We start from the raw sequence: 25,208 nt of genomic DNA, 5'->3' as shown, positions 1-25,208 counted from the left end.
AATTTATAGCAGTAAACAAAGATATTTTTAATATTTTAACTCCAAAATCGTGCGTTCAAAGAATAGCAAAGACAGAGAATGTCAAGAAATTACCGAAGTTTATCTAATTCTTTTATCGCTTCGAAGAAAGAACTTTCTGAAGCATATAGTATCATTATTTAGCTGAAGAATAGATATCGATAGATATCCTACAGAGAATAAAAAATTAAATGCATTTATTAAGACAATATCCCCCCAGCTGATGATTTTGTTAATTGCACTCAGTGTAAAGAAAAATTTGATAATGGTGTTTAAAATCGTTTAACAATACTGATAAATTTGCTGTTTAAATCGTTGTATTTGCCCACCACCGTTATTCGAATTATACATGTATATGCGAGGTGTTTTAATTTGTTTGATTTATTAGAGCAGTTTTCAATTGAGTGTCGTAAATTACTCTGGCCAATCACAAAGGACACAGACAATCCAGTGAACCAATCAAAACTCGAAGCAAATACATGTAGCTGGCACGAAGCGCGGGAAAACGTGCGCGAGCGCGTCAGGATTGGTTTTTGGTTTTAGTTCTGATTGGCTGAGAAAGTGACGCGAGATTTTTAAGCCAATCACCATGCCCCCGGCCAGGCGTAGTAATGCAAAACCAAAGCAAACGCTATTTACTTTCGACACTCAAGTGAAAACCGCTCTTAGGTGACAATAGCCAATAAAACTTTTTGCTGTATACAAAAGTTAGCGTCCAGTCGTGATCATTGTTGGCGCAAAATGCTCTTTTTGACATGATCCTTACCGGGAGAACCTGGGTCGAGTGGTATAGGCCAGTTAAAAACCACGAGGTCTGGGAACGTTCAAAATATATTGAGGCGGGATTTTACTTGAAGGCCATTTTTCCAACGCCTATTATGGGTTTAATTATTAATTATTATGGGTTCCAAAAACGCTTCATTCATCCCATATATCTATGTTTTTCGGTGTTTTGTGAATTCTTGGGAGGAAAGTAAAATTTGGAGAAATAAGAAATATGAGAGATTTAATGTGATTTTAAAATTAGAATTTGAAGTTAAAAATTGGTAGATGGACACCAGACAATGACCTGGAGAGCTGTTGCGTGGTGGTCAACTGTCTGGTGGTGTTTTAGTTTTCTTTCTTCCTTCAATCCCTTAAAACCGCATTCAATTTCAGGTATAACCACCCACATTAATTGAATAAAATTGTCATTCCCCCAGTAGAGCATTCCCCAAGTGGTAATCCTACAACTTTGGAACTACTAAAATTGAATAAATAGCTTTCGCGGGCACACTGTCCAATAATAAAGACGCAGCCTCGTCCCCAGTCGTCCCCGGTGAATTTGGATGTGACGTCACCCGCCAAGCTTGTCGGGAAAGTTCGCCTAGGAACTATCGCGCTTGGTTCCAGTCCTCCTCCGCTCACTCGCATAGCGCGGTATGGCCTGGGGACGAGGCTGATAAAGACGATTTTATATGGGCTGTTTTCTCTATTTTAGAAAAGTTGTATTTGGGTGAGTTACCATTCATCTATGCGTTACACGGAAAGCAAACAAAAAAAAACCACCATTTGCATGTATAATATTGGATTTATTACTTTAGAAGGCATTATTCGCCCAGATAATTTTCACGATATAAATATAAATTACTTATCATAATTAATAATACATAATTTGTTTCTCTATATGATAGTATAAGCTATGCTGTCTACACTAAGTAATAAATTAATGACTTTATATAAACGATATGGATAGTTTTATAATTGATTATTGTGGCCTGCCACAATTAAATTTCTACTACAAAATATCTTGGGTGCTTTTGACCTCGGCAAATAAAGCGTGGCCGCGGAACATGTTAGATACGGAGGAGTGGCTACTAAAATGTCTATAGCATAGTGCGCGTGTGATGAGGGCTCACAAACAATGTACGTGAATACCGCGAAATCTTTACAAATTTTATTACTTTTGTTTTAGTTTGGAATCTACTTCAATTTGCCCCAACCTTAACAGTCCGATTCTTCTTCTTCTAGCATTTTTCTACAAGACTAAGCTATTATTTTGATCATTTGTTTAGTTTGACGAGATTTTCTTGCTACAAAATAACTTACGCATCATTTGCGACAGGCCCTTTTAGCAGCGCGGACTTTCCCAGGTCTCTCTCAGCTTAAAGTTTCCCTGGCCGCGCATGAGTACTTCTTAGTACCATTACCAGACCAGATTATTACATAATAGGTCGGCACCGTTTTGCTTCACAAATTTTGGAAAAAAACACAAATGAAAGACTAACAGTTTCAAACTTAAAACTGAACCAAAGGTCCAACGATAAGAAGAATGTTTACAACACAATCGCTGATTATCCTTTATCCTCGGCTCTAGTCGCAGGTTTCAGTAAGAAAATAAAAGTTATGTATAAATTTGCTAGCACTTTCATATCGAGAATGAAAAATGAATTTCAGTCAATTGGCACGCATAACAACCCCACAAACCCTTCCTTAACCACCCTCCCCCCTATCCCCGCCACCTGAGGAAAACGGGCGCGTAAGGGTGGAGGGGAAGGCCACAGGGGTCTCTTTGTTCTCCTTCCCATTGTTTCCACGCGCGTCGCGCTCGTCACCAGTCTCTCGAGCTTCGCACTCGTTGTTTTTTTACCGCAGCAAAAGTGCGAAACCCCTGAAGAGGAGGTTGTAAACTACCTACATGCCAGTTATTACCGCCCTTCATATTTGGATTTTACAATCTTTTGGCGTTGGACGCAAGCGCTCTAGAAGAATTTATTAAGGCTTATAAATATAATAAAGCATGCTGACCATATGGTTACAAACAAAACGGCCATCATAGAAGAGGCATTATGATAACATTCTCCCAACCAACACTTCAAGGTATGTATGAGGTTCACTAAGGAGATTTTGTATATTGTAAAAACAGCACTGAAGTATTGTCGTGCTGCAAATGAATTCGTTTTAAGTATTAAACCTATGGAGAATGAAAAAGAAGACAGATTTCCACCGTGACAAAACGGCCAACAAAGGTCATTTCACTTCTTTTTCTTTCTTGCACTTCTTTGCGCGTCCTCTACTCTGATCCTGATGGCGATGAACAAGACCTAGTCTCCCAGATCTTTTTGCTCTTGATTCTTCATTAATTGTTCAATAACCGCGCCTTTAGACTGAAAGATAAAAGAAAGGTTAACCGCGTAAAGCATTGCTTACAAAAAGGGGCTTCACACAGTCCCCGCATAACTCCAGTTTCTTCAGTGTGAGGCGACTAGGAGTAATTCCAATTAACTCGGTATCGGGTGCTATCAAGTCCTCTATCACAGTCTAACTCCGACATTTCCGTTATAAGGCTGCACAAACAATTTTTAAACGTAAGCTGAGGGAGGTCCATTAAAAGCCAAGTGTTTTGCCGAGTAGTACAACATGAGGGCAGTGACTACAACCATGAACATATTTTTGTTGAAAAACTTGTTAAAACCTGAAGTTATGTTCGTAACAACTGTTAATTAATATGTCAGTATCCCCGTTCCCCGGTTCAATGTTGGAAAATGGTAAAACGCACTCATGTGTCAGATGAATGTTTTGAGTCAACATTGCATAGGGGTGGGGAGGGGCAAAATGTGTCTAAATATTTACACTTGTGGCCATGGTTGTAGCGCTACGAAATAACGAATTTTATAACACGCGACCAGGCATCATTTTGAACCATTATTTGAGCGGTAAATCTGAATTGCTAGTGTCCACCCGCCCCCCCCCCCCCCAACCCCACCCCCTTTAGAGAACATCAAATTTGTCTGGGTACGCTGTGGCCTGAAATTGGGTATCGATTTTGCGGTCAGGTCTGAAATAGGAAAATGGTCTGAAGAAGCGCGCCGCACAGCCCACCCAAATATTTGGAGGTGTCACCACAGGCTTCCCAAGCTCAAAAGTCGTCTTTTTAGAAGTGGAGACAACGACTTCGAATAACTTCGCTAAATGGCGTCGGAATGGCTTCAAATTCGGCACAAGACACAAGTAAACGACACATTTGAGGTAGGTAAACTTTATTTCCAAAAATATAGTTATTTACCCGATTTTAGAGAACCCGTGATTTTCCCATACATTTCTCTATAAAATTATACACAAGCTGTCGCATACGCCACGTATGTAGAGTCGGCCGCCCGAAGGGCTCTCAACAGCACATCAAAAAGACGACTTTTGAGCTTGGGAAGCCTGTGGTGTCACTGTGTGATAACATTTCCCGGCATGAATTTGAAGCATGTGAAATAAAACAATAGCACTACTAGCCCTTACCCGAACTTCGTGACGAAGCAAATCGATTTCACTTGAAAACCTTTCACCTATTTCACGGGCAAGGGTTTCCTTCATCTAACAAAAATACAAAGGACTGCTCAGCTTTCAAATACTCTACAAATACTGTTAGCATATTGTTAGAGCAGTTTTCAATTGAATGTCGTTAAAGCAAAAGCAAAGTAATTACCCTGGCCAATCACAAAGTACACAGACAATCCAGTGAACCAATCAAAACTCGATGTAAGTACATGTAGCCGGCACGAAGCGCGGAAAAACATGCGCGAGCGAGATACGATTGGTTTTACTGCTGATTGGCTAAAGCCGGCGACACACTTGGCGATTTTATTTGCCGATCGCGGCGAATTTGATCGCCAGCGATCGGCGAAAAAAATCGCCGATATCTGACATGCCAGATATCGGCGATTTTATACGAAAATCGCAATCGCTGCACCGGGTACACTTGGCGATTTTCGCAAAATCGCCAAGTGTGTCGCCGGCTTAAGAAAGTGGCGCGAGATTTTTAACTTTTGACTTTTGACACTAAAGAAAAAACCGCTCTAACGTAAAATCCAGTAGCTAAAAAGAAATTTAAGACAATACCCGTTCAAAGCTCCCCCTTCCCCACTCCTCCTAAGAGTAATACTTAAAGCAGTAAAGGATTTTTCAATCATTTCTCTTGTTATGCCGGAAAAACACACGCATGTATAAAACTTACCTCTTCCCGAAAATCTTTGATGCATTTTTCTCTTTCTTCTTTCAACTCTTTCTTTGCGCTATCGATTTGCGCGTATATTCTGGCCCTTCGAGACGCCTTCTTGCGAATTGATAACTCGTCGCTAATGTTTGAAAGCCCAATATTCAACGAAGATTGTTCTCGAAGAAGGTCCGCCATCTATAAAATAACCGATGGAAAATACATAAAGATTAACATTTAAATTACAGCTCAATATTTTCATTTGATTATTCAAACAATTTTAGGTACCACCTTGTTCAGCGTAAGAACAGTACCACAAGAAAGTTAAAGGGACTATGTCACGGCTAGGTTAATCTTATGTTAATATTAAATTTTGCCAAATATTCGCTATGAAACTAATTGTTTGCAAAGAAATTAATTCTTTGATACTAAATGACAAAACCATAGCTTCCTTGCAGCTAAATGTGTCTCCCGGGCGTCATAAATTAAAGTTACAAGCAGACAAGATTAACTTTGAAAACTGTTCCGCCGGACCATATTTCAAAAGCCCACATCGCAATCCGTTTCAATCTTCGACACTTTTGGCCATCCGTACCTTCTTTTGCATTTGGTGTGTTATTTAAATATTCCTTCACTGTTTTAAGAGGTTATTTTATACATTTAAACAAATTTGATGGTCATTTCCTATGCCTAAGTTTGGCTAAAATCCGTGACACGGTCCCTTTAAATACTTCTCAATAGCTTTCATTTGAATGGTCACACACTAGGGTTTCATCCACAGACTTAAAAGTTCGAACCACCTCGTTCAGCGTAATAAACAGTACCACATGAAAGTACTGCTCAATAGCTTTCATATGAATGATCACACACTAGGGTTTCATCCACAGACTTAAAAGTAGCACCACCTTGTACAGCATAATAAACAGTACCACATGAAAGAACTGCTCATTAGCTTTCATACTTGGCACGTAATGGCGATTTATCCACAGATTTAAATGCCAGAACCACCTTGTAAAGCATAATAAACAGTAAGATAGGAAAGTACTGCTAAATAGCTTTCATTTGTACAGTTTGTCATCCATAACGTGGATTTTCACTAACGCGTTATTTTTTACGTGCGTTTACGTACGTGAAAACATTTAAAGAGAATGTATGAACGACTTGCGTACAGGTTTACGCAAGTCGTTCATACATTGTCTCTAATTTTTTTCACGCACGTAAAAGGCACGTAAAAAATTACGCGTCAGTGGAAATCCAGCAATAGACATGAATCGAGGGCCTGTTTTTAAGCCTTAAAAGACGTATTAAAGCTACCTTTTGAGTTACGCCATGACAAACAGGATTTTTTGTAGCTCCCGCAAGTAACATTTTCCGTCGCTCCGAAAGTAAACACTTCATTCTCTCAAGTTCAGAACTGATTAATGAACGAAGTTCTTGAATGGCGTTCATTTCTTCAGTTATTCTACAAAAAAGAGAAAAAACAAGCACTTCGCTAAGTACACATACAATACACTCCGTTTGCTGAACTTGATACAGTGAGTGCTTTTTGACCAAAATGCTAGGACATGCTACAGTATACACTTAATGACTGTTCCCGAGGGAAACAGTTGATTTTGTTTCCCGAGAATCTCAATGTTTCCCGAGGCGAGTGTTTTGTTATATAGCACGACAAACACTTAGAAAAATGGCGCTCGTCGGTCAACATTCGCGGCCAACATTGCAATGTTACCCTCTGACCTCACAGATTTTGCAATGTTGCCTGCTCAGAGAACTTTGGCGGGAAACAGTTTTAATTGTTAGATGTCATATGACCTCGAATAAGCCAATAAGAGCGTGCGCTGTTGGGGAAAAATTTCTACTTACCGTACAAGCACGTGTTTGGTGTAACTCGAGGTTCTGACTCGATCCAGCGGTCCCTCGGAAGACAAGTTTGATTCGTACTTTTGAATGCTTTTCTCAAGAACGTTAATTTCGTGAAGGTAGTGCTGCAATGCAGGACAAGAAGAGTAAAAACGAGAAAAATTGTAAATTGTCGAAGGAAAATGAACCTCGTTTTAACTCTGCTACACGGATTAGAGCAGTTTCTAATCACTCTCGAAATGCCAAAACCAAAGTGATCTGCTTGCCACACTGTCGATAAAAATCGTGGAAAACCTTCTCCTCTGCCAAGCGCGGGGAAACAAGTTTGCAACCTGTGTTAAGCGCGGGAAAACATATAACATGTGCCCAGGGCGAAAAAAAAAAAAAGAAATCTGGGCCTAGCGCGGGAAAAAAATGTAGCCTACGCAAAGCGCGGGAAAACACGTAACCTGTGCCAAGCGCGGGAAAATCAGCGCCCGGCGCGCGCGGGAAAGCCAAATCTAGATTGGTTTACTCTAGCATGTCGCATGATTTTTCAAACCAAAACTCGACAAATGAAAAAACAGACAGGAAAACAATTTTACTTCGAAAGTCGTTGAAAAGTGCTCTAATACCGAGTATCAACACAACTTATTTATCAAAGAAGAAAATCATAAAGCTTAGAAAAAAAAATCACAAACCACCATCAACAATCACACCGTCTAGTTCCTCAATACTGTATTTTCACAAAGAAAAACACCTTTGAGGATCCACTACGAGATACAATACCTCAGCACTCGACGTACGGCGTACCTCTCCTGATAGTGTGCCTGGTTGGCTTTCCTGCACTTTAGCTGATAACACCTTTAAAAGCCCGAGCAGCTAGCAACAAGCAGTAAGTTAAGTGCACTCGTTCGAGGGCACTGGTTACAAGCTAAAGATTGGGTCCACAATTCTACAACAACAGATGGGCGCACGCCATTTCGCTGACGACTTTCAAGGCTCAAGTGTTAGTAAAAATACATCACTCACTACCCGCAGATAGCACACACTAGTCGAGGCGGGTTAATGTGGGCAGTGTTAGCATTGATAGTTACAAGAAAGATAATTTTACTTGGATTAAGCGCACACACATAGGGTAGCAAGGACATGTGCCACACACCAGGCCAAAGCACTAGATCATCCACAGACTTGAAAGTTAGAACCACCTTGTTAAACAGCATAATAAACAGTACCTCATAAAAGTACTAATCGATAGCTTGGTCACACACTAGGGTTTCACCCACAAAAATAAAAGTTAGAATCACCTTACAGTACAATAAACAGTAACATGCACATGAAAAGCACTAGAGTTTCAAGGATGTCACACTTAACAATAAATAACAGTAGGTAGAAGTACCTTGTACAGATTATATGGTTACTGCGAAAACTGCGGAACAAAATATGTTAATACTGACAATAATGTTATACACCACCCCCAGTCACCCTCAGCTGTGACAATTAGTCGCACCGTTCTTTAAATCGCGCGAGACAGTTCTCATCTTCTTGTACATCAACTGCAACCAGTGTCCTGTTAGTTCTACAATGCACGCACACATTGGCAAAACATCCTTATCATAGTTATTCTCATTATCATAATTATTGACATTACTTTGAGAATCATTATAATTATTGACATTACCGTCTTTATCGTCATTAGAACTCTCATCAATATTAAAAAGATCACCTTCACCAAAGCTACTATGTTAAGCGTTGTCACTCGCTTGTCTGTTAGTTTCACTGACTCCACTATCGTCTCCACTAGCATAAGGAATTTTTCGTCCCCGTCGTCATCATCAACTTTATTAAACATTACATCATTCGTTCATTTTCACCAGTATCAGACACATCACCCCACCATTATTCCAGTTATTAAATATCATCACGATCCCAATCAGTATCAAAATTAAACAATTACCATCGTCATCATCATCATCACCCTCCTCCTTCTTCTCTCTCTCTCATCGTCGTCGTCGTCATTATCATCACCATAACTGTAACCACCACCTACCACCACCATCACTAGCAGCAACATAACTGCCACCCTAACCAAGAAGACAACTGTATATTCAAACATCATAATCCGTCGCTATATTCAACCCTCCCCTTTAAGAACTTTGAAGGACTCATGGACTCCGCGCGCTTCAAATTACACACTCAGACAAAATAACTCACAGTGTAGATATAAAAAATTAAAAACATTTATTTAAAAACAAACAAACGTAAATAAAAAAAACTCGTAAAATAAATAAAACAATTTCTATGGAATTTAAAAAAAATCTATTCTCTATGTTATGTACACTATTCGAGTTTTATCTTATTTACCCAAAACAAAACAACTACGTTAAATATATAAACAGTTTCTACCAATTTAAATTCTATTATCTGTGTTATGTACACTATTTGAATTTCATCTTATTTACCCAAAACGAAGCTTGTTTCTACAATTTTGCGCCTGTGGATTACTCACGACTGTTCAGTAACATACGATGAAATCAAAGGCTAAGAATTACGTCCCTCATCCCGGTTCTTCACTCTTTCTGGTTGTTACTTTATACGAGGGCCTTGATGTAATTTAATAGCTGATAAAACCCTGAATTTTAACTGGTAATTCATCCGATTACCAAGCCATTTACGTTTGAGTTATAAAAGGAAATCCTCATAATTATCATAGTTGCTCTAAAACTCAAATCACGTGACCTGCATTAATTCAGTTTTCCCCAGTCCTCTCAAAGTTGCCAGTCCCATCCTGAACAACCACAACCCGAATTCGATTCGATTTTTAGCTTAGTAAAATACAATTCAACTTGACTCGCTTTTTCATTACGAAGACCAGCTTCCGGAGGGGACCACTCCTTACGGCTCGTGAACAACAATTTACTGACGTAATTTACATTTTCAGACATACTATAGTCCATATTGTCCTGCAATAAATAAATTGATACAATCATTTTAAACTGACCTGTTGATATTCGGAATCAACCTTTCGCAAAGCCTTTTGGGATTCCTCCCTCTGTCTTACTTCTGCGCATGTGCCAACTGCTCCGTTTTCTTCAGATAAAGACGTTACGAAAAGCTTTCCACGCGACAAGAGTTCACGAGAAGTTTGAGCTCCTTGTTCAATATGCGTGTTACTCTCATGATCATCTCCTTGGGAAGAAAAGGAGAGAGCTGTCTTTTTCGATACAAACTCGTTTTCGCTTACTCCTCGCTGTGAAACAAATTCATCGGCTTTAGATAACTTTGATTGTAAGATATTCTCCTCGCGACCAAGTGTTATCTCCCTTTGCAAGCCCGAGGTAACCTCAGATTGTCTAATTGCAGTATCTGTATTGCCCTGAAGTCTCAAAACATCTCCATTCGTTTGCACTTTGTTCTCAAATCTTTCAACAAGTGCTGTGCTTGCTCTTGCTTTCCTAAACTGCTATCTCCTTCCTCTAATTCGGAAGGTTCAACAGTCACCAGCAGATCTTTATGCTCAAAATTCGACGTTGTGTTGCAAATTGCAGTATCTGTATGGCCCTGAAGACTCAAAAGGTCTCCATTAACTTGCATTTCGTTCTCAAATCTTTCAACAGGTGCCGCGCCTTGCTTTCCTAAACTGCTGTCACTCCCTCTTTCCCGCGTTGTTGCTTGGTTCTGTTGGCCCGGCTCGGTCTCCTTCTGCTTCTTCTCTCTTTCCGTCCCCTTGCTCCCTCTCCTTCCGCGTCTTTCTCTCGACGTTTGTTGCTTGGCGCGGCAGTCTCCATTAACTTGCATTTCGTTCTCAAATCTTTCAATGGGTTCCGTGCCTCGGTTTCCTAAACTGCTGCCCCCTTCCTCTAATTCCGAGAGTTCGACAGTTACAAGCATATTTCTAGGCTCAAATTTTGACGTTGTGTTGCAGTTTTCGTCTGTTTCACCAACATAGCTATCTAAGTTAGATTTCATAAATTCAATCATCGGTTCCTGAGTGCTAACCGCGAGAAAATTCGACCCAGTATCTTCAAACCCAGATGTCATAGTCGAGTCTTCGTGGCTCACACTAGTACCTAGATTTTCCGAAACAAATTTTGCCGCGGATGACCTGGGACTAAATGCCCAGGAGGCAAACGTATCCTCGTCAATTGGTCGTTGTTTTGTTAAGGACTTTGTCCTCCTTTGCCCAAATGTCGCTCGGGGAGATTTTTCTTCCACGGCTAAGCTTAGCATTTCAGGATCCAGAAGAGCTTCCAATGGTCTTCTATCGCTTACAAGGACAGGTGTGACGCTGGAAAACACCTTTGTATTCAGAACTGGCGAAGACGAATTTGGACTACCTGTTTCTTTGTCTGGTAGCATTTCTTCAAAACCGCTGCTTTCGCCGCTATTTTCTCGCGTTAAACGTTTTTCCGAAGGCTTGACAATAAGACTGGCTTCTTGGTCTGTAGAAGCTGACGTTTCTTTTTCGTTGTACTCCTCATTTCCGATTTCCTCTAGTTCAAACGAATCTTGCACTTCAATACTAGAAACTTTTAAGTGTGCAGGGACATCCGAGCCTGGTGTAACATATATCCGTCTTCCTCTGCATAGCGGCGAAGTCTCTAGATATATACTCCTCGTTATTGGTACTCAACTCACAAGGATAACCTTTTGTGCTACAAATACTTGAATTAACAACACTGTCTGAAGATTTCACTGCGTAATCTAGCACAACCCCTTCAGAGACAGATACACTCGTGCCTTCTTCAGCGTCTAAATTTACAACGATCCGTGCCACATCTTCATCTTTCTCCACAACTGTCGCCTCTTTAGTCTCATTTAAATCAAAACCTGTTTGTTCACTGCTAGTAGCTGGAACATTTAGCAACAATTCCGGTTCTAAATTCACTTGTTCTAGGGATTCCTCGCGTACTATTGTTCCCTCGTTAGAAAGCTTTCTAGAAATCCTTGTCCTTATAGTACCACTGCCAACTGACGAAACTTCCAGTTCCTCCGTGACTGGCTCTAGAAACATCCCTTTGGTCACGTGCTGGGGCTTATTGAGTCTAAGGTGCCTCATCAGGTCAAACGAGTCTTCAGGGACTTCTTCGGGTTCGGAAATGAGGGGTATAGAACTACAGCCCCCGATGAACACCGTGTCTATTGGCTCCGTGTGAGGTGCAATGAACCTGAGTGGGATCCTGCTGGAACCTGGGTCCGACCATACTGGAGATTCTTGAGACTGTAAAAACAAGACAGACAGAAAAATGGATCAATAGTGATCAGAATATGATTTCTCCTTACATTATCAATAACAAATCAATCAGCACGTCATAGGGATAAAGGAAATTATCACTAAAGAAAGAAACGCCCTGATTTGAAGCAAATTCTCCAAGCTATCACTGTAAGAAATGTATCTAGACCAGTAAAGAGAATTTGTTAGTTATTAACCTCAGGGCTACCCTGGTTCCAGAGGATTTCTTTTTTCTCTTTCTCAGTCAAATTTGAAGCGTAAAGAGGCGAAAACGAGTTTCTTCTCCCGCTCGCTCCAACCTCCACGACGGCCTTTTCGCTTTAGTAGAAGAATAAAGAGAGAAAATCTCTGGGACCAGGGAACTTCAGGGCTAAACGGGTGATTCGTCCTCAAGTTCCCCCAACTAGTCCTATTAGAAAATGTAAAACGAACCTTCAATTACTTCAATTTGCCTTTCTTTTGACCATAGATTTATCACAAAAGACCGGCACATGGAACACGCATGGATTGCTCAATTCACCAAGAAAAGATAAAACTCAAAAATATTTATTCCCACGCTCTCCCACGTAATTTGTTCTAAATCAGTACAATCGTGCCACGCTCTGTCAATCACTTACATCGCGTTTTGTGAGCATATTAAAGTAGGCGACTGTCAACCTACAAGCCACTAAAAACTAATTATTTAAATATTGACAAAAGGCGCCACGCGGTATATTTCCATATTTCTACCCTGCTGCTTATTTTGCGAGTTATTAGTAACAAAAACTAAGATTGAAGTGAAACAGTTTATTCCACTAAACGGCACAATTCAAAAATTTCTTTCTTGTAAACGGACCCTCGACGGAAACGTATTTTCCTCAGCTTTCCGTCGATAAATAACGTATCTATTTGTACTGGCAGGTGTTTATACGAAAGATGATATTTCCTCTGTGCCATAAAATAACTATTATACAGGAAAGATAACGGCAATAAATATCAGATTTAAAATGCTTGGAAAATGACAAACGAAGTCGGTTACGACCAAAATGTCAACGTATAAAAAAAAACCTTTCAATACCATCGTTACTTCTTTTTAAATGTTTACTACAAAATTACATAGGCAGGTTTTTGATTATTCTTAGAAAAAAAATATTAGTTTAAAACTGGATTCTCACAAGAATAATTATACAAAATGCATTAAAATCAGCAAGGGAAAAAATTTCTCTTTAATCTTGGGAAGGATTATTCGCTAGAGTCTTTACTTTTTGCGTTGCAGATTATTTTAACCTATTATTTAATTTCGTTAAAAAAAACCTACCAGTTCTATCATTCTGAATCAAAGCGATGTCGTCTTTTACAACTCGGTTGGTAGTCTTGGCTTTAGGGGACTCAGTTCTATGTCGAAAATCGCCAACCAGGAAGGCGGTAGAAGAGAAAACAACTTTTACAGTTTAACACCGACGACCAGTTTGCCGCGAGCGGGTATTGCGACACAATACGGAGGTAAAGAAATAAAAAAACAAGCCGAGAGCGCATTTGAATAACTATCTATCTTTGTAATACAGGTTCATTTAAAATCACCCCCAGCAACAAAAAGAATAATATAACTTTTACACATTCACGCTGACAAAAATTTGCATCTAAATTACTTTTAAAAGTTTAAAAATAGCCGATCTAAAAGAAAATTTCCATGAAAATTGTACTTCAAAAACCAGATGATATGGCGCCTTTTATAATATAGGTAACAATCAAAGGCGTATTGAAAAATTATTTGTTCAGCAGCCTTGGACTCCGGCTCGAGCGATCCGGGTTTAAACTATGGCCAGGGTCACTGTTTTACATTCTTGGCGGGCAAGACACTTTACTCTCATAGTGCCTCTCTCCACCAAGGTGTAATAATTGGTGCGGGAAATTGTTCGGATATTCTCAGTCACAAAATGCTGAGGGGGATCTTGCAATTGGTTAGCATCCCATCCAGGGGGAATAGCAATTCTCCTAGTCGCTACAGGAAATGAGCTCCAGAGGTGTGCCTCACTTTGGCCAGAGAAAGCTTTAGGAGCAGATATTGCTGGGGGGTGAGAAGACTAAAATCCACAAGCACTTTTATCCGTAATCGACTTTGCACCAGAGCAGACATTATTGTAACTCAAAACAGCACAGAAAAGTTGCGGTTCTATGCGGTTATCCTGGCAAAAATTGTTCCGTCATTTAGAATACGCAAAATGTTACAAAAAGATTTCTAATCAATGAACGAGGGATTGCTAATTGAGAAATAGACTTTCTCGTTCGCACGCTAGCTTCCCACGACTTTGTTGCGTGGCAACCATTTTGTCCTTTAAAATATGGTAAAGCACTGATCGAATTAAAAACAAACGCTCTTTTAAAATAAAATTACAAACGTCATAAACAGTTCATGATTCAAAGTAGCATTCTGAAGATTTAATCTACTTTGATTGGCTATACAGCAAATCATTTAACAAGCCTATTTTAGAGTAGTTTATATTGTTGCGGTAATTTCATTACGAAATTTATAGCAAAAGCAACGCTTCTGTTAAATGGTTACTGTAATGTTTACGTGGAGCTGAATAAAGTCAATAATAAGAAACTAAACGAGTTCAAAAGGAGAACTTCTTTTTATGGGAAAGCCTACGATATAAGCGAGAATTTTTGCAAGCTACAAATTGCACACGCGGTGGCCTAATGGTTAGCGCGTTGGACTCAAAATCCAGCGACCCGGATTCGAGCGTTGACCGGAGTCACTGTGTTGTGTTTGTAGGCAAGACATTTAACTTTCACATCGCCTCTCTCTACCAAGGTGTAAAAATATACCAGAGATCGGTTACGTGTAGGGGAACCTGAAAAAACGCTGGGAGCTAACCTGTCAGTGATGTAGACTAGGAGAAGTATCAATGCAAGTTTAGCACATAAGGTCATTGAATTCTGCAGCATAAAGTGTATTTAGGTAACAAGGATCCAAACACTTCGCTGAATCCTGCTACAGTCAAATTTCAGCCATTAACCAGGGCTGCAAATAACAGTCGGTCATCGGACATTGGTCGACCAAAATTGCTCATTTCCGACGAAATCCCAAGTGTGGTCGGACATGATGTCCGGACAATTTTTTAATCGTAAATCATTTTACGGCAATGATGAATAAAAATCTGTCCGACCACAATTTTGTTTTGTGCGACCAGGATGGTGTCTTAGTAGGGCATATGTCTTTTCAGGTGAAAAAAAAATCTTTGCAGCCCTGCATTAATGGAGAGTTGAACGTGGTTATAATACATTAGAGCTAAATAATGTAGCTCTCTTACCGGTGACCCGTAAACATCGTCCTGATCCAGACTCCGCCGAAATAACTCCACATCGATGCCCTGTGCTTTTGACGGCGACTCCAGAAATCGGTCAGGAATACGCATGCGCATGTCTGCTTCAGCAAATCCTAGATCAGCGAGAAACTCCTCTGGGTCCACGGTCATCGCGTCCAGCAGTGAACTCACATCATGGGAGGTCCTTCGGGGGGAATGTAAATAAAACGAGCACTTAAGACTTAAATTGCGAGGTTTTTACATTTCATCTAGTAAACAACCTACCTTATTATAGGAATATAAGAAGCATTTTACAACGCGAACAAAACCAAAACAATTCGAAAGGTCTGGTCCTTATAGTAAAAAGTAACATCAATAATTCGCAATTGAATCGCGTAAAACATGTATCTTAATTTCCTATAATAAGGTATATACTCCTTACCCTAAATGTCATACATTAACTCAAATGTCATACATTGTCATAAATTATACATGTATTACCGTTGATTGTCATACATTTCTTTCAATGTTAGTTCGGACAATTTGGTGTTGCAACAGACAATATCCCTAGCTGGTAATTTCTTTATTCTTATCACCTTTCCACTTGAAAATGCATTGCTATTGTAAGGAGAAAATGAATTTCATCACTCGTGTAGTGACAGGTTATAGGGCCGCAATTCTCACTCTTTGGAAAGAGATTCGTGAAAGCAACAAGCTAAAAGTCAGCTTCAAATTGTTAAAAACATTGTTCTTCATTGTTAATTTTTCTCAAAGAGCGTTTCTTCAACAATTGCCTCGAGCTAACCCTAATACTGTCAATAGTAATCATTGTCTAAATTCACATTACAGTATCCAAAAGACAGGGCAAGGAGCCAAAAAAAATCCTGAATCTCTTTCATTACCGTACGCTACGTCTGCCATCACTCGCAGTCAAAACACACTAAAAACCTTACAATAGCAAGCAAGCTACGATCACAGAGCACGTGATTCAAACCTACATCGTACACTTACGTACAGAGTTTTCCCAGAATGCCATAGAGGAGGCACAAGTCAGAAATTCCTATCCCGCAGTGTAGCCCAAACAATGAACACCTTCACGAGAGCGCCGCTGTGATAAATTTGTTTAGTTCTATTACAGAATTAATTCACACGTTGATGAGGATGCCAGAAAAACAAACACGACAATTTAAGAGTTGTGTCATCAGAGAGACTGGTAGAAACATTTTCATAAGGAAGTACAATAAGACCACCTGCAAACTGCTGACATGGCTAAACGGGTCTTACTGTATATTGACAGCAAGATTATTGATAAAAAAATATTGCAACTCCGATATGACAAACAAACATTGTGGAACTGGACGTTTTTAAAGAGCAATGCGTTTTACCAAAAGTAAAACAAAGCGTTGAAATGAGTTCCCGCTTACAACGAACACGTTTTGACCCCAAAAGGAAATTTTATTTTAATTTACCTGGCAAAAAAGAATTTTAAGTTCTTAATCTACCTTAAACGTAGCTATACTAGCTAGTAAATAATTTAATTGTCGTGAATGACGTTTCTCCGTTATTTGCCTTTTATAGAATAAAGTAAAAACTCGGACATTGATATAGAGAAATGTTATTTCTACAACATACAGAAAATACAAATACCACAGTTTTTAACCTTTTTACTTATTTACCAGAACGTAACTTTTTTTTTTGCAGTAAATAAATACAAGCCTCCTTGAGCGACCATCTCTGCTAAGCGCCCTCGTGTACAAATCAAACTTCTCTCAGCTAAATTACTGCACATGTACCGTATCTACTCGAATAATTTTTTTCCCCCCATCAAGTGCGGCGTTTATTTGCGGGAGGCGATTATTTGAGGGCGGCCCTTATCAACAAAGAATCTAATATTTTGCAGTTATCAAAAATAGCGTCTTCTCATTGTCAGTATTCGTCTCTTGCTGAAGAGAGAAGTGGCGCTAGCTGTCCTGGCAAAGTTCGCGGCCTTCACGACATTTACAGAACTACGTATTGTAAGAATGTTGGATAGAAAACTAATGGGCGAGCAGTAAAACCATCACTGTGAACTGCAAAACATCGCGTTTTTAAAAAGAAATATCCAAGTTTGTTTTAGGGTTGCTTGTAGTGCAGTTTTTAGTAAAACGGAATTCCTCGAATAAGCGCCGCATCGCGACTGGGGCGCTTATCTGGGGGCGGCGCTTATTAACTTTTTTTGTCCCAAATGCGGTGCTTATTCAGGGGCGACGCTCATTCAAGTAAATACAGTAACTTCTTTTCAGCAACAACTTTTACGCTTGTGTTTTTGTTTCAGAATCTTGCTTTGTGGGTGTGGCTAAAGTTAATTTTCACCCTTAAACTAGTTTTTGTTATCTTTTTTTCTAGCATCATACCCTAAAAAGAATCAGAAGAAGTCATTTTGCATTTTAACACCCTTGGCGGTATCAAACCACAGATTTTAACCACTACTGGAGTGGTACAAAAATCACCAACAGCCTGTCAACAGCCTGTCACTTTTATATGGAAATGCCCCTACCCCCTTCAAGGGGTATCTGGTGATGCCAATCTCGGACCAGTTCAACCTCTTCTCATTTTAGCAAACAGATCTAGGTACAGGATTAGGCAACATCATTGAGGGATTACCTGCTGAAATCAGATAAATCCGACACGCTGCTTTCTGTGCTGTTCAGTCTCCCTACATGATCCAATTTTTTAAAAATCCTGTGACTTCCTGGGTATCCTGTGCTTTCACTTGATGATTCAAAATTGTACCTTGAAATAAAATGAAATGAAAGCAAATTAGTTAAAGGTTTATCAAATCCATGTGCCAAAAACTGTTCATTGAAACATGATCTCATATGATGATCTGATCTTATGCGGCAGACTTCAGGGAAGTGAGTTTTCTGGCTGTTTTACATTAATGTGATCACAATTACAAAATTTTTCTTTCCAAGTAGCAAATGTGTCCAACTGTTACTGCCCACAAAATATCAGGAAACAGAGATAATTGAATTTTTTTTTTCCATAAAACAACATCTTTGTTACAGTCTGACGGTTTCAGTCACCAAATAGGCTGTGAACAGGCTCCCTAGCTACAGTGTATAGTGGGGTATGGGGGGAAAAATCGGGGAGTGGAGGGAGTCTTGCACAGACTGGTAGGGAGATCCTGCAAGAACGCGCTCATCTTTCAGATTTTTTTAGGCTCACTCTGCTTATCAATTTTTTTCGCCCTATAAGTGGTTTTCACTGACACGCCACTGTCACCCCGCAAAAAAGTAAATCCAAACTACTGAGTCAAAAAAACCAAGAATGTTATAGGTTGTAGAAAATTACTAGATACTTTTACTTGTCCAAGTCTCAGGTCTGTACGGTATTCTGTACTCGAGTTATCCATCAAAATGTTTCACACAAATTTAGCGGAGAGAACAGTATGGAATAGCCATTTTGGTGCCCATGCGACGGGACAACAACATGGCGGCCGGAAATCAATGAAAACATCTGGAATTCACTTCTGCTATAAAAAGCGGTCAGTCCACCCTCATTGACAAATAAACATTGACATAAAGACTTCTTGCAAAACCTCAACTGTTCAGATTGTTAAAAGTCACGGGATGATGCATTTTTTTAAGCATACGTGACAGCCTTCTGGTGGCCATCTGGATGTCATGTGGCGCGAAACTCCAAAATTCAAAATGGTCTATCTTAAAGACGACAGATGCTATCGAGCCTTCAACAAGATATAATTATCTTAAGGAGGTCTGATAGCCAGTGAAGGATAAAAACTCAAGGGTCTTGCTATAATTTCTGGATTTTAGAATTTTGATGATGTCACTTGAAAACCAAGATTACCCCACTTGGGAGCCTTGGGTTCACAGGCTAGTCACCAAAGAAAAAGGTGGAAATCAATATGCTCCCACCAACAAGCAAGGATGCAGAGTCTTATTCATGTGATAAATTAATGAAGACTAAGGATCATGGCTACACCTACCCAGTAGATTGGCTTGAACCTCCAGGGGAGACCAGTGGTTCTGACCCAGAGGTGGAAAATACCCGCGCATCAGAGCCCAGGGATAAATCATCATCTGAATCAAGAATTGCTCCTGTCAAAATGCAAAGTTTTCAATGGTTATTATACAGAAGCTTATGATAAGCTTCTGTTACTATTATATTAATAACAACCTCAACAAGGGCAGACCCAGGGTTTGGCAACAAACATTTAACACTTGACGTTTCGCATGCTACAGCACACATCTTCAGAAGTGATGGTTACAAAAAACAAAAGTTAAGTGGAATGGTGATTTGGATAAAGTGAAAATAAATGAAGCGTTCTGAAGTCAAATACTCGGAAAAACGACTTTCCGAGTTCCCCCAATGGGAGTCGAACCCATGACCTTCCAGAATACCGGTTGGGTGCTCTAACCACTGAGCTATGGGAGACTCGTGGTGAGCGAGGTCATATACTAGGTTCTTATGTGTGACACATGTCCTGCCATAGCTGCAAGGCTCAATATGTCGAAACGATAAATGTGAATAAATGTTAAGTGGAATGGTGACTAAGATAAAGTGAAAATAAATGAAGAAGTGTTCTCAAGTCAAATACTCAAAAAAAAGACTTTCCGAGTTCCCCCGACAGGAGTCAAACCCATGACCTTCCAGAATACCCGTTGGATGCTCTAACTAGGTTTTTATGTGTGACACATGTCCTGCCATAGCTGCAAGGCTCTCAGTGGTTAGAGCGTCCAACCGGTATTAGCCATGTTCAAAACGAGCAGGGGACTGGGTACGAATATTCAATATCGATTGCACTGAAAAACTGGGCCCGTCGTCTGAAAGAGCATCCAAAAATTAGTAACTCAACCAAATTTGAGAGTTATTGGTTTAAACGCAAAGGCATGGAACTCTTTTAAAAATCGTTAAAATAAGAGAGCTTAGTATGGCTGGATGGACAGCTGTCCCTCCAATCCATACTAAGCTCTCTTATTTTAGCAATTTCTAAAAGTGAACCATACCTATGTGTTTAAACCAATAACTCTCAAATTTGGTTGAGTTACTAATTTTTGGATGCTCTTTCAGATGACGGGCCCAGTTTTTCAGTGCAATCGATATTGAATATTCGTACCCAGTCCCCTGCTCGTTTTGAACATGGCTAATTCTGGAACGTCACGGGTTCGACTCATGTTGGGGGAACTTGGAAAGTCTTTTTTCCGAGTATTTGACTTGAGAACGCTTCTTCCACAATATTCGCGAAGCTTTGAAAATTGTAATAAACAAGGATCTTTTGGATGAATTGACGTCTTTTCTATTGCCTGGTTGTTTCCAGTACGGGCCTTAAAAGAATGGAAATCTGGGTGGGAGGGGGATTCTTGAGCTTGGAAATCCAGGCAGGAGGGGGCTACTAGCAGTCTGGGAAATCCAGTCAGACTTAGGGGGGGTCAAAAATTCTTGCCATCCATCAGGGGTTTGTGTATAATTTTTGGAATAACCCATTATGGAGATATGGTTTTCCTTATTTTTAGCTTTCCAAATTCACAGGAAAATCAAGAAGGCATGTTAAAACTCGTGAAGTAGTGGCGCTTTCTTGTACCATGTCACATCAGATCTGTGCGCGTTCAGGTTGAAGGCATACATCAGCGTGCACCCATGGGCAAATAGTAGGCGCTAAATTAACCAATCTGAATGTGCGCTTTACTTTAGTTGTGCTATAATAAGGTTTTTAGTAGGCACTGTTAAGGGTATTAAACAGTAGAAATCTAAGATTCTAAGTACAGTGGAACCCCGATATAACGATCCTCGATATAACGATATTCCCGATATAACAATGAATATTCTATGTCCCGGCCAAAGTTACAGTAGAATGTATGGGACAGAACCCCGATATAACGATCTTCGATATAACGATATTCCCGATATAACGATGAGAATTTAGCGGACCGAACGTAAAATCTTCCCCGATATAACGATATTATCAGTATCGAATCAGTACACAGCCACAATTAAAGCAAAAAACTGAATTTAATGCAATAACATAACACTGAGTAAAGGGGTAATCTCTAACGTTTCTGACAACAGCTTTAAAACGATGATATACGAAAATGATACTAGCTGATACTGTATTTTAAGTCTCTTTATCCCGTAAAAAAGTATATGTTAGGTTCACCCGATATAACGATATTTCCGGTTATTTTTCGGCCATATCGTTATATCGGGAGTTTCGATATAACGATTTCTCGATATAACGATATAATTTTACTGCTCCCTTTTTTGCCTTAAGGCAACATACACATGATTGTGTTCTATCAGCAAATATCCTAGACAACATTGAAAGAACCAATCATATTCAAGGGATTTCCAATAGTTGTTGAGGGTCTAATTATTAAAACATTAGCTGTACAACAGATTTCATCAAGTCCCTGCACAAAACTTGACTTTCTTACCATGTTCAGAAGACTGGTGTGCATGTCCATCAGCTGGGTCTAACAGAAAGTTGGTTGGAATATCCAGATCAGTTTGGTAAATATCTGATCTTCTACCAAAGTCCATCAGTTTATGATTATTTACAGTCTGTCATCAGCTAACACCGCCATCAGCTGGTTGCTGCTGCTTTATTTTCATTTTCTGAAAAAAAAAAAAAGAATTCCTCAATTCCCCAACAGACCCCCTGACGCAAAATAGTATCGGGTTTACAGCTTCGAGTTTCATTTCAGTTCGCATCAGCTTGGTCTTGATGTGGCTGAACCCACCACTATCATCAGCGAGGCATGGAGCAAGACATTGACTCAAAATAAAATTACATCATTATCAATTAAAAAATTTACATGTAACTGTCTGCCTGGTTATACATTTTAAGGAGTATAATTTTTAATGCTGGCAAAAATCTTTGATTCAGAAGCTACGTTCAGTAATGCAGTTAAGCAAGTGACTCTGTAATAACTGATGAATACAGAAATAAATACAGTTGAATTCGATAACTCGAACCTTCATGGGAAATCGAAAAAGGTTTGCTTATCAGGGATTCGAGTTATCAAGGGCAAAATTAGTAAGAAAATGGCCTGGAGGGGAATCGAAAAAGGTTTGAGTTAGCAGGAGGTTCAAGTCATTGAGGGTTTGAGTTGTCGGCATTTAAAGTTCTGTAATTATTATATTTTTATGGTGCTGACCAAGTGTCACAATGGCTTTAATTTGAAAGGAACAGCAGTGAACAGCTTAGCAAATATGATAATTCCTTCAACAGTACAAAGATCAAGACATGAAACAGCTGAATTTATATTTACCCAGCTTGACAATCTATAACATAAACATCTGTGATTCCGACTTGACTTGAATAATAACAACATAAAAACAGTCGCAAAACCACATGATACATGCAGCTTGTTTCTTAGATCTGCACAGGCACGGCAGAGCCGGGGGGGCTGGGGGGGCTTTAGCCCCCCCAGAATTTCCGAAAAAAATAAAGACTTACTAAGAGAAGAGTCTTATAAGCCCCCCACTTCAAGTCACTAGTCAGCCCCCCCACTTCGAAAATTGCACCGCCGTCCCTGCTGCATTTAATAATAATAATAATAATAATAATAATGGTTTATTTGCATTCCAAATAACAACTTTGGCTCTTCTATGCAAATTATAAAAACTAAGATATGAGACTAAGATATATAATAAAATATGATAAAAAGTTATGATATAATGTACAATAATTTGCTAAAAAAAAAAAAAAAAAAAAAAAAAAAAAAAATTAAGCTATAGTAAAAATATACAATGTGTTAAGATAATATAAAAAATTGTAGCATAAAATGAAATTATAATAAATTGTCTGCGGCTTTTTTCTTGTAGTGAGCTTTTAAGAGGCGGTTGAACTCGTGCAGATCACTGGATTCTCGTATTGTTCTCGGGAGACCATTAAAAGCTTTACATGTGCTTTGCTTGAATGTTCCTTCTACATAGTTTGTGTTCAATTGAAATTCACTGCTTGAGCGTAGCGTCCTAGGTGGTATATAACGCTCGACTAGTATGTGAAGGGGAGAGCTGAAGGAAATTTGTCTGTCAGTAAAAATCCCTATATACGTTATTATAATATCTTGTTCCAATATAAATTACTATTATGTAAAGAGTAAAAATTTCAAACCCGCTTGGCTTGTAAAATGTTGCAAAAGGCAACCTGTTACTGATAGAGATCCAGATGCAAAATCTCCACACCTCGTTGCACTCAACCATATCCTAAACAGTAACCCAAAATGTTTCCACCATTCCGAAATCCACTAGACTAAACATGCAGCTTCACCACCTAATTATTAATTAGTTTCTCTCTTCTCAATTATAATCTTTGCCACCACCCCTACCCTGGGGCAGAAATTTTTAATTATTTTTATATTAAATTCCTGAACCTATTTTTCCTTTTGAGTTATGCTTTTTGAAATAAAACGAAATCACACATGCAACCAAGCATATAAGGACCTGGAACCTTTTCAATTTGTGGCGTGACTACAAAAATTATTATTGTACAAGCCAATACTAAAAAGCAAAAATAAAAAAAATATTATTTTAGGATCATCGATCCTCTTGATGGCAACATATTGAATATTTCATACAGTCTTGTATTTGTTTATTTGTATCGTTTGTGTTAGAAAAAAATATACGACCTCACTTACGGACTCGTGTCAGATCTTTAAGCAAGAACATACATGCAAATTGCCAGCTCAATTCGCTGTCATCAGTCAGTTAAATAGCGTTGCATATTAGCATAATTAACTATTTTTTAATACTTTTATTCTCAAGTTTTATAGCGATCCTTCGCTCGGTTCGATTTCGCTGGCATTCGTCATTTAAGCGTATTTATTTTTATATACATCACTAGCCTTAGCTTATTCGATATTTTCAACGACGAAAACCATAGCATTTTGAACAATTTGGTCAATTGACTTATATCTTCAAATTGTACATGAATAGAAATTCAAAAAGACACTGAAAAGACTAAAAGCATATTCATAAGCCGCTTAATAGGTAACACAAGAGCATCATGACACGAGTTGAATAGAAAAATTGTTAACCACAAAATTAGTTTTGAAATGGCAACAAAAAAGATCATTACCTTTTGGCGAAAGTGTTAAGCCTTCTATGATATGTCGACACGACACGAAGTTGACAGAATTTGAACATGGTTTACACATTTTCTGTAAGCGTGCTCGTGTATTCAAATCTAGAAACATAAACGACTTTAACTGTGTATGACTCTTTGAGAGACAATACTTACCGAAGCTAAAACAACACACATTTCGAATACCAAAATCTCCACGTAGAAAGGAAAACACGATCATGTGATGAAGTGTTCCAAAATGTTGACTTCCATTCATCAGCTTCTGTGCTGATACATCGCGAAATGATAATGGCGGCTGAATATTGCGTCCTCCTTCTTTCCCTGAGCAGGAATGTGCACCCAAGGTTTAATAAAATGCTAAGTTATTTGCTCGTCTTTGTGTATATTTACAAATACCAAAACTGTCTCCACATGTGGCTCGGTTTCGCATCCACTCTTCAATTGACTTGGCCGGTTGGAGGCCTGGTGATCACATAAACACAGGAATCCCACGCTGAAGGTCAGGACGCCCCCGCAACCACCGAGACGAGGGCGTAAGAGAACACTCGTTGATTTTATTACTTCTTATGTTTTTTGTTTTGTTTTGTTTTTTAACAACGTATACAGTTCGACAAAACCAAGACATGAGGACATCACCATTTTTTCAGGGGGGGGGGGGAGGGGGATCGCACACAGATCAACTTCTTGGACAGTGTTGGATCTACGTGAAACCACTCTCTACCCTCTTTACTCTTTAGCTTTCATTTCCGTGTAGACAGCCGGCCGTGACACCGGAGGGAC

The 25,208-nt window shown here is 39.3% G+C and overlaps 1 pseudogene across 1 annotated transcript; it reads right to left on the bottom strand.

Annotated features, from left to right (window-relative positions):
* Positions 1 to 1,574: 1,574 nt before the first annotated feature.
* On the bottom strand, positions 1,575 to 24,856 carry LOC144631216 (uncharacterized; annotated as a pseudogene). The gene is made up of 12 exons (XR_013566701.1): positions 24,585 to 24,856; positions 21,775 to 21,955; positions 19,329 to 19,440; positions 17,984 to 18,112; positions 15,347 to 15,545; positions 10,651 to 12,041; positions 9,822 to 10,264; positions 6,845 to 6,966; positions 6,296 to 6,443; positions 5,003 to 5,179; positions 4,288 to 4,362; positions 1,575 to 3,164 (listed from the first exon to the last, which is right to left on the bottom strand). The product of XR_013566701.1 is annotated as an uncharacterized LOC144631216 (transcript).
* Positions 24,857 to 25,208: the final 352 nt, after the last annotated feature.

Source organism: Oculina patagonica, chromosome 11, assembly GCF_052425735.1.
Source record: "Oculina patagonica isolate OP01 chromosome 11, crgOcupat, whole genome shotgun sequence".
Lineage (NCBI taxonomy): Eukaryota > Metazoa > Cnidaria > Anthozoa > Scleractinia > Oculinidae > Oculina > Oculina patagonica.
The sequence above is the reverse complement of the archived record's forward strand: the minus strand, read 5'-3'. Positions and strand labels throughout refer to the sequence as shown.